The sequence below is a fragment of the Mustela nivalis genome (assembly GCF_964662115.1).
Source record: "Mustela nivalis genome assembly, chromosome: 13".
Taxonomy (NCBI): Eukaryota; Metazoa; Chordata; class Mammalia; order Carnivora; family Mustelidae; genus Mustela; species Mustela nivalis.
Genome location: NC_139032.1, coordinates 79,990,021 through 79,999,278, shown reverse-complemented (window position 1 = coordinate 79,999,278; position 9,258 = coordinate 79,990,021). Strand labels below are relative to the sequence as shown.

At 40.7% G+C, this 9,258-nt stretch overlaps 1 long non-coding RNA gene across 1 annotated transcript; it reads left to right on the top strand.

The window, feature by feature from the left end:
• The first annotated feature begins 2,979 nt into the window (after nt 1-2,979).
• On the top strand, nt 2,980-8,320 carry LOC309847273. Its single transcript, XR_014302370.1, has 3 exons — nt 2,980-3,073; nt 6,819-6,953; nt 8,175-8,320. It is a non-coding gene; the product is annotated as an uncharacterized lncRNA (long non-coding RNA).
• Nucleotides 8,321-9,258: the final 938 nt, after the last annotated feature.

The following is a 9,258-nucleotide window of genomic DNA, read 5'->3' as shown; positions in this document are numbered from 1 at the left end:
AACTACATATTTTACTTGTTCTCCCTTTACAGATAGGAAAACTGAGGCACAGAGCGATTAAGTAATTTGTGCAAGGTCCAACAGTGAGTAGCAGAGGCAGGGCCCAAGCCCAACAGTCTGATTCACAAGTCCACACACTGGAGCTCCCTGAGAACAGCAGCTGTCTCTGTTTGCATCCTTTGTGCTCACCTGGCAAGAGTGTGTACACACAACATAACTGTGAAATAAATGCCCAGTCTGACTGCCAGGTCAGGAATGGCTCCTATTTGACTGTGCAGCCTTGAGCAAGTCACTTGACCTCTCTGAATTCAGCATTTACCCTCACCACCATGCTTAGAGTTGTAAAGCCCAATAAGGTCATGGAGGTGAAAATGACTTGGATAAGAATGAATGCTTAGATAAAGGATGACACAGTTAGGATGCTTCATAAATTGTGTTCTTCTAAGTACTTTAATATTTGAGAGAATCATAGATTTGGATTCAGTTTTGATTTAAAAAGCATTTTAAGAAAGGTTAAGATAGTTAGAAGTCTTTTTCCTCAACATTATTTGCCGTGGTCAAACACATTATTTGGTAACCATTCTCACTGTCTTGAGTAACTTGCCAGTGATGATAGCTAGTTGCCTTTTAAATAGAGGCCTCACATAGATCTTAAATTCTTCCTTAATCTTTTAGAGTATGCTCTATTTCATTTCTTCCAAGGTGCAGCTTTCACAAGATTTATGTATATTATTTAAGCCTTAAATTAAGGCCTCAAGTAGAATAAAAGCACACTCAACATTACTTGGGAATTGATTTCCATTTTTTAAAAAAGATTTTATTTATTTATTCATTTATTTTTTTTAAAATTTTTATTTTTTATAAACATATATTTTTATCCCCAGGGGTACAGGTCTGTGAATCACCAGGTTTACACACTTCACAGCACTCACCAAAGCACATACCCTCCCCAATGTCCATAATCCCACCCCCTTCTCCCAAACCCCCTCCCCCCAGCAACCCTCAGTTTGTTTTGGGTATTTACCCTAAAGATACAAACGTAGTGATCCAAAGGGGCACGTGCACCCGAATGTTTATAGCAGCAATGTCCACAATAGCCAAACTATGGAAAGAACCTAGATGTCCATCAACAGATGAATGGATCAAGAAGATGTGGTATAGGGCGCCTGGGTGGCTCAGTGGGTTAAGCCGCTGCCTTCGGCTCAGGTCATGATCTCAGAGTCCTGGGATCGAGTCCCGCATCGGGCTCTCTGCTCAGCAGGGAGCCTGCTTCCCTCTCTCTCTCTGCCTGCCTCTCCATCTACTTGTGATTTCTCTCTGTCAAATAAATAAATAAAATCTTAAAAAAAAAAAAAGAAGATGTGGTATATATACACAATGGAATACTATGCAGCCATCAAAAGAAATGAAATCTTGCCATTTGCGACAACATGGATGGAACTAGAGCGTATCATGTTTATTTATTTATTTGACAGAGAGATCACAAGTAGGCACAGAGGGAACAGAGAGAGAGGGGTGGAAGCAGGCTCCCCACCAAGCAGAGAGCCCGATACGGGGCTCAATTTCAGGACCCTGGGACCATGACCTGAACCAAAGGCAGAGGCTTAATCCACTGAGCCACACAGGTGCCCCTGATTTCTATTTTTTAATATTCTTTTTTTTTTTAAGATTTTATTTATTTATTTGACAGAGAGAGAGAGATCACAAGTAGGCAGAGAGGCAGGCAGAGAGAGAGAGAGAGGGCGAAGCAGACTCCCCACCCAGCAGAGAGCCCGATGTGGGGCTGGATTCCAGGACCCTGAGATCATGACCTGAGCCGAAGGCAGAGGCTTAACCCACTGAGCCACCCAGGCACCCCTCCATTTTTAAATGTAATGGGGTCACTCACTTTTGATTGGCTGTCCTAATTATAAACCCATTCAATAAATGGTTACCTAAAAAAAGAAAGGTTGTGAAACAGACAGTCAGAAGCAGTGAAATGCACTTACTTCTTGTGCCCTCATGCTTTCATTTGCAGCGAGGGCCCTGAAGTAAGCCCTGTACTAGATAGAGGTCCAATCCCAGGCATCAGCTCCAAATTCTGGCATTGTAACCAAACCTTCAGGTTTCAGCTCTTTGACTCCTCTAAATACTATAGCAACTTGAAGTTATGGATTCCAAGTCATTCTATATTAAAAGCAAGTAAAAAGAGGGAATCTTTGAGAGACAAATTCACTGGCAGTGTTCGTTCCACCCACATTTATTACCATTGATTCAGGTGTAAGGCACTGAGACGGGGATACTCGGAAGTGATTCCTGAAGCACAAAAGCTACAGAAATATTCCCAAATACTCTCTAACTTTGTTATCAATATGTAAATTTCATTTTTGCTGCAACTGGGGTCATTTTGTAATAGCAAGATCTGCTTGACCAAACTTGACCTGATGCCCTGATTCGTGTTGGCTGGCCCCTGGTTCTTGCTCTTACCTTGCCTATCTTCATGGTGGTCTGTTCAGCAGTGGCTACTGATGGCCAGAGAAAAGGTCTCCTTAGCTGAACACATGCTGGCAGAAAAATTCACCTTTTCCCCTCTAAGAACAACATTTTAAAATGAAATATTTAAAAAGTTTATTTTTAATTCTGTCTTCGATTACAAGAGAATACTCCATATTGCCAAAAATAATAATCTTTGGTAGTTCTACTAGAATTCAATAGCACATTTCAATATCCATGAATATGGAATGCAAAAGGTGAAATACTTATGTCAGAGAGACTGCTAACTAACCCAGAATTAGTTCTTTCTTTCTTATTTATTATCAAAACCTGAATTCCAGCTGGTCATATTGCTGCTCAGTTTCCCTGGAAGTTGGGTACAGCCTATTCCCAAGTTTCCTGATGAAATGTATTTATGAGACTTCAAGGAAGACTGTTCAAAGAAAGTTGATTCAACAGGAGGTGTCTCTTTTCTGCCCTTTTTTTTTTTTTTTTTTTTCGGCTCTTGACTCAGAAACAATGGTTGGAGCTCCAACAGCCATCTCAGACCATAAGATAACACTGAAGATGAAAGCTAGATGATAGCATAGTGGATGAAAAGGTAATGACCCTTGCCTCTGATGACATTTGGAAATACCATCACAGTCTTGGACTTCTTTTATGTGAGAAAGAAATAAACATTTATCTCATTTAGCCAACAATTATTCTGGTTGTCTGCTATATGCAGCAGAAACTAATTCTAATTATTGTAAACTCTTTTTCTTTCCCTGGCCCTATGTAGCTCTCTCATCATAATGCTGATCACTGTTTGGTCTGTTTGTTTGGTGGTCTGTTTTCAACACTAGACCTCAAGCTCCTTGAGCGTCCTGTCTAGCTCCCACTGCCGCCCCAGCACTAGCTCAGTATCTGGCACATTTTCGATGCCCCCCCCCCCAAATTTGTTGAATGACTGACTGACTGCAGGCACACCTAAATCTCAATTCTCCCTCTTCTTTTCCTCTCCCCTATCCTTTATATATAATCCCGACTGCCAAACTTCTCCAACTGATTAAGCCATCCTTCATGTCTTTACATCCCCAGTGATAACCCAGCCATCTGTCATTCTCATCCCAGCACCTCAGCCCTCTACCACATTCTTCATTCCCAAGCCCTCTACCACATCCTTCATTCTTGGAGGCACGACATCAATTTCCAGAAGGGTCAAGGACCTGACTTTTAACAGGGAGAGCTAGGATGCTAGCATGGGTGTTCTCTCCAAGTTCGCTTGAAGCTGGATCCCACGTGGCACCTGGAGCTGAGGTTCCAGGGACCCTGAGGGAACTCTGAGAGGTAATTCCAAACCTAAACCATGGTCTTAACAGTTCTCAAGGTCCCTTAGTCATGGCCGGGTCAGGACTTGATGCAAGGCCCCTTCTCTTATAAGACAAAATTAGTGCTCCCTCATTCCCAAATCCCTGTGGTCTCAGGCCCAGGGTCTGTGCCCAAAGCCTGGCACAGTAGCTGCTCAGATGAGGAAACCTGCTCATGCAAGTGAAGCAGCTGCCAGTGATGTCCACATGGAGCTGCTTTGTTTGTTCCTCCCACAAAGGAGGAGAAAAGCCTTTAAGAGGCCCCACCCTCAGACCAGCTAGATCGAATTAGTCATTCCTCAAGATTTTATTTTCCTAAGGGAAAAATGCAGAACTCCCAGAAGTGATTCTATGTGGTCTAGAGGTAGTATGTTATTAAGATGCTGAGTACCTATGGTTTGGGATTTAGCATCTACTTCTCCTTCCTAGTATCACTAATCTTCGAACATCTACCTACTCCCTAATCCAGTAAACCTAATACCTAGTCTATTTATTTCTTTCTTTTTTCTTTAAAAAATTATAGTTTTATAGCTTAAAAAAATTATAGTAAAATATATATAACATAATGTTTGTTATTTTAACCATTCAGAAGTATACAACTCAGTGGCATTAAATACATTCACAATGTCATGTAACCACTAACATCATTTATAGCCAAAACTTTTTCATCATTTACTACAAAAACTCTGTACACATTAAATGATGATTGCTCCTCTTGGTCTCTTTCTTGATCAGGGACCCTGCCTCCATCCTGGCCATCCCCTGGGATCATCCATATAGTTAGGTAGGTCCTACCTATTTGCCAATAATCCTCTTTAATGTGATTTTCTGCCTGGCCTCTTGAGGAATACACCAGGATGACCTATCTGTTATGATATCACTTTGCTGGACCACAATACTGTCTGTCTTTCTGGTCTTGTCCCTTTTTGAAAGTGCCCTATAGGCACACTGGCTGTCAAAATGAATGCTCTCTAAGCATCTACAGGCTAGGACACAGTCTGTCCCACCATTGAGAAACTGGCTTACTTTTATTTATTTTTTTAAATTTAATTTTATTTTTTCAGTGTTCCAAGTTTCATTGTTTATACACCACACCCAGTGCTCCATGCAGTATGTGCTTTCCTTAATACCTACCACCAGGTCCTCCCAACCCCCTAACCCCCTCCCCTCCAAAACCCTCATTTTGTTTCTCAGAGTCCACAGTCTCTCATGGTTTGTTTCCACCTCCGATTTCCCCCAACTCACTTCTCCTCTCCATCTACCCATGTCCTCCGTGTTATTCCCTATGCTTCACAAGTAAGTGAAACCATAGGATAATTGACTCTCTCTGCTTGACTTATTCCACTCAGCATAATCTCCTCCAGTCCCATCCATATTGATACAGAAGTTGGGTATTCATCCTTTCTGATGGAGGCATAATACTTCATTGTAAGTATGGACCATGTCTTCTTTATCCATTCATCTGTTGAAGGGCATCTCGGCTCTTTCCACAGTTTAGCGACTGTGGCCATTGATGCTATGAACATTGGGGTACAGATGGTCCTTCTGTTCACTATGTCTGTGTTGTTGGGGTAAATATCCAGTAAAGCAATTGCAGAGTCATAGGGTAGCTCTATTTTTAATTTCTTGAGGAATCTCCACACTGTTTTCCAAAGTGGTTGCACCAACTTGCATTCCCACCAACAGTGTAAGAGAGTTCCCCTTTCTCCACATCCTCTCTAATACTTGTTTATTGTCTTGTTGATTTCAGCCATTCTAACTGGTGTAAGCTGGTATCTCAGTGTGGTTTTGATTTGAATTTCCCTAATGGCTAATGATGATGAACATTTTTTCATGTATCTGTTAGCCATTTGTATGTCTTCTTTGGAGAAGTGTCTGTTCATGTATTCTGCCCATTTTTTGAAGTGATTATCTGTTTTGTGTGTGTTGAGTTTGAGGAGTTCATTATAGATCTTGGATATCAGCCCTTTGTCATTTGCAAATATCTTCTCCCATTCCATGGGTTGCCTCTTTGTTTTGTTGACTGTTCTCTTTGCTGTGCAGAAGCTTTTGATCTTGATGAAGTCCCAAAAGTTCACTTTCGCTTTTGTTTCCTTTGCCTTTGGAGACATTTCTTGAAAGAAGTTGCTGTGGCTGACATTAAAGAGGTTACTGCCTATGTTCTCCTAGGAATTTGATAAATTCCTTCATCATGTTGAGGTCTTTTATCCATTTCAAGTTTATCTTTATGTATGGTATAAAGGAATGGTCAAGTTTCATTCTTCTATACATAGCTGTCCAATTTTCCTTGCACCATTTATTGAAGAGAATGTCTTTTTTCCACTGGATATTTTTTTCTGCTTTGTTGAAGATTAGTTGACCATAGAGTTGTGGGTCCATATCTGGGCTCTCTACTCTGTTCCACTGGTCTATGTGGCTGTTGTGCCAGTACCATGCTGTCTTGGTGATCACAGATTTGTAGTAAGGCTTGAAATCAGGCAATGTGATGGCTTACTTTTAGATCTTAAGTCCTAACTCATGCCAGTCTATGAGTCTGCTAAAAGTGACTGGGCTAATGTGTCCTCTGACAACCATCTCCTTCCCAAGCACTTCAGCCTCCTGTAATTCTCCCAGATTGCAATCCCTTTGCCACTTCTCATTTGCCTAGTCCCCTGTCCTTCTATAGCTTCAATAACTTCTAGAAGTATCCTAGAGCCAAGGTCAGCAGTTTGATGTTGTCTCTTACAGCCTCTTAAAAAGTTTCTCATCTCCTTGACATTCTTTGATCACTCTGCCAATGCCCTGCCCTGAGTTATTTGAAGAGACTCCACGAGACGTGTTAAGAGAATCACCTTTGGAGGGAGATGTGAGTCTACTCCTGGCTTAGCTACTCCAGAGCTGGCTTTGTGGGCATGCAATTTGTGCAGTCACATGGGGCCCAGCATTCAGGAGGGCCCTACTTGCTGCTGAAATTATTAATAACTTTGTCTTTGAACTCATTTCTTGTATGTCTGACAGGGAAATGGAGCATGCGTGTGAACAGAGGATATAAGTGTATTTCTCACTGCCTCATTCACACAGAAAATTCACAATACCACATGAACACAGAATTCCAGTGAGCCCACAGTGTGCAGAAGTTTAGTGAGACTCAAGGTGAGTACAAGTATGCATGCCATGTCTATGACTGAGCAAGCAGGAGTGCTGATAGCCCCTGGAGGCCACATATTCCTTTGGGACCAGGACTTGGTTTGAAGGCAGAAAATCACTGGCATTCTAAGAAACATGAATGATGGAGGAACCTCATCATATTCTTTCTTGTTTATGTTATTAGCCAACAACTTGCACTAAATATGACACAGAAGGAAGGGGAAGGACAGAGTAACCCATAACTCCTTTTCCTTTCAGCCCTTCCCTATTCTTTAATAAGCAAAGGTGGAGAGTGTTGTAGAATACAAACATACGGAAAAGTAAAATAACAGTTGAGTCTGTTTTGTGCTGCATTTCAAATGTTGTGGTAAGGTCGAAGGATATATACATGTATGGAGTATGAAAAATGAACTAATTCTGATGATTCTATATATGAATTAATTGCATTAAAAGCTGACGTTACACAAAATGAATATGAATGGTAAAAATCATGCCATTAATTTAAACTTCTAAGTTATCTTGACTTAGAATGACCTTAAATAGCAAATTTAAAACAAACACCATGGCAAGTTGAGGGAGAGACCACAGAAGAAAGGAAAAGTCTTTTTATGTTTTAATACCTTTAACAGCACGTTTTTTTTACTTTTTGAACAAGCACATCTACATTTTCACCTTGCAGTGTGACCCTCATATTGTACAGGTGGCCTTGACTATTTCTTTCTATGTGGTTCTGGGTTTCTTTCCTTCTTTTAAACCCTTTCTGATCATATTTCTTTGTCTGTAAAATGGGAATAATGCCTAATCATGTCAACCAACATCAAGTGGCCTTTGCTGCTGCGAAATCATTTTATTCATTTCATATTTTCTTTCTATCTAACTTCCATGAAGATATGTATGAGGCATTCTGATGAGGGGAATTGATGGATAAGTGAAGGAAAAGAAAATTACATAAAATAGAAGCGGGAGCAGACTAAGCTTTTGAGAGTTTTAGCAGTGATTTTTAGAGAAAAATCCATTAAAAGGTTCTGTGACACTTGGCTCCCACCCAATTAGTGGAGACTTTTGCATGTTTGCAGGCAGAAAGAAAGGAGTTGATAAAGCAGGAGAAATAAGATGCTTAAAAAATAATTGGAAGAACTCCTTATATGTTTATATGATTTTCAATGCTCAGAGACTTCATATTTCAGCATTCTTATAAGAATGCAAGGTAGGTATTGCTCTCTCCAGGACCCGAAGAAGCTAGTTCTCAGAAGAGACATGAAATGAGAAGCTGGAGTCTACCCTGGAAAGGCATTATGTGTTAGCCGCAGCCATCAACCCTAATTATTCCAGCCCGCTTTGGGACCCTGTCAAGTTACTACCAGCAGGTGGCGCTTTCAGGTAGGCCTCTGCGCCCTGCTGTTCTTCAGAACTTAAAGTACACTTGTAAATTAGAGTACTGGGGGTTAATAAGCAAGGGCCCATTACTGGTGGTGGTAGCGAGTGCAAGGAGCTTTTAGAGCATCTTTAGAAAAACAGCTATTCTAGTGTACAAATTTACTATTGCTACGTAATAATTTACCCCCAACTACATGGCTTAATGTAACAACAAACATTAACTGTCTTCAGTTTTTATGGGCAGGGGATTCAGAAGTGGCTTAGCTGGGTCATTTTGGTTTGGGTTCTCTCAAGAACCTAAAATACAAGATCATCCACTGTTGGATTTGAATCACCGTGTTCCCTTGGGTGTGAAAGTTATTCTCTGGCTCTTCCCACTTGTAGCCTTGTCAGGTAATCTTCCCAATCTACCATCTGCTTGGTCGTCTCATTAGCTAGTCCTACCTCAGCACTCTATGAGGAAGGGAGAACCAGACATAAGTCAGACTAGTCCTCCACTTAATGTCATACGTATTCCCATGTTATACCCTTCAGCCTAGAATATACAATGGCATATAAATAAGAATCAAGATGTGTGGATCAGGCTCTATAAAGTATTATAGAGTTTATGAAGTGGAGTATCAGTTACAAATAGCTGTAGAAGATATCAAAGAGAAGGTAAGACTTCAGCCTAGTTTGGTATGTCTCTTTTCTTTTTCTTCCTACCCCAACACAATCAAATCCCCATCTCTGCAAGTTACTAGATGAGTTTCCTGAGGCAAACCCCTATATTTCTCTAAGCCTCAGTTTCTTCGTTGGTAATCTGAGCATTATAGCACCCTTCAGAATGGTTGCTTATATTAGAGACAATTTATGTAAGTTCATTATTGCAATAATTGATACATGTTAAGAGCTAGTAACTGGTAGCTATTGTGTTGTCATTATTTGGATAAGC